The sequence below is a fragment of the Balaenoptera acutorostrata genome, chromosome X (assembly GCF_949987535.1).
Source record: "Balaenoptera acutorostrata chromosome X, mBalAcu1.1, whole genome shotgun sequence".
Lineage (NCBI taxonomy): Eukaryota > Metazoa > Chordata > Mammalia > Artiodactyla > Balaenopteridae > Balaenoptera > Balaenoptera acutorostrata.
The window spans coordinates 20,009,486-20,010,748 of NC_080085.1; positions in this window are offsets into that span (position 1 = coordinate 20,009,486).

The window sequence follows — 1,263 nt, forward strand, 5'->3', positions numbered from 1 at the left end:
GACAGGAACACAACCCCATCCATTAGCACAGAGGCTGTCAAAAATCATAGTAAGGCCACAGACACCCCAAAACACACCACCAGACGTGGACCTGCCCATCAGAAAGACAAGATCCAGCCTCATCCACCAGAACAGAGGCACTAGCCCCCTCCACCAGGAAGCCTACACAACCCACTGAACCAACCTTAGCCACTGGGGAGAGACACCAAAAACAACGGGAACTACGAACCTGCAGCCTGTGAAAAGGAGACCCCAAACACAGTAAATTAAGCAAATTGAGAAGACAGAGAAACACACAGCAGATGAAGGAGCAAGACAAAAACCCACCAGACCTAACAAATGAAGAGGAAATAGGCAGTCTACATGAAAAAGAATTCAGAATAATGATAGTAAAGATGATCCAAAATCTTGGAAACAGAATGGAGAAAATACATGAAACGTTTAACAAAGACCTAGAAAAACTAAAGCACAAAAAACAGTGATGAACAAAACAATAAATGAAATTAAAAATTCTCTAGAAGGGATCAACAGCAGAATAACTGAGGCAGAAAAACGGATAAGTGACCTGGAAGATTAAATAGAGGAAATAACAACTGCAGAGCAGAATAAAGAAAAAAGAATGAAAAGAATTGAGGACAGTCTCAGAGACCGCTGGGACAACATTAAACACACCAACATTCGAATTATAGGGGTCTCAGAAGAAGAAGAGAAAAAGAAACAGACTGAGAAAATATTTGAAGAGATTATAATTGAAAACTTCCCTAATACGGGAAAGGAAATAGTTAATCAAGTGCAGGAAGCATAGAGAGTCCCATACAGGATAAATCCAAGGAGAAACATGCCAAGACACATATTAATCAAAGTACCAAAAATTAAATAGAAAGAACAAATATTAAAAGCAGCAAGGAAAAAACAACAAATAACACATAGGGAATCCCCATAAGGTTAACAGCTGACCTTTCAGCAGAAACTCTGCAAGCCAGAAGGGAGTGGCAGGACATATTTAAAGTGATGAAGGGGAAAAACCTACAACCAAGATTACTCTACCCAGCAAGGATCTCATTCAGATTTGACGGAGAAATTAAAACCTTTACAGACAAGCAAAACCTAAGAGAATACAGCACCACCAAACCACCTTTACAACAAATACTAAAGAAACTTCTCTAGGCAGGAAACACAAGAGAAGGAAAAGACCTACAATAATAAACCCCAAACAATTAAGAAAATGGTAATAGGAACATACATATCGATAATTACCTTAAA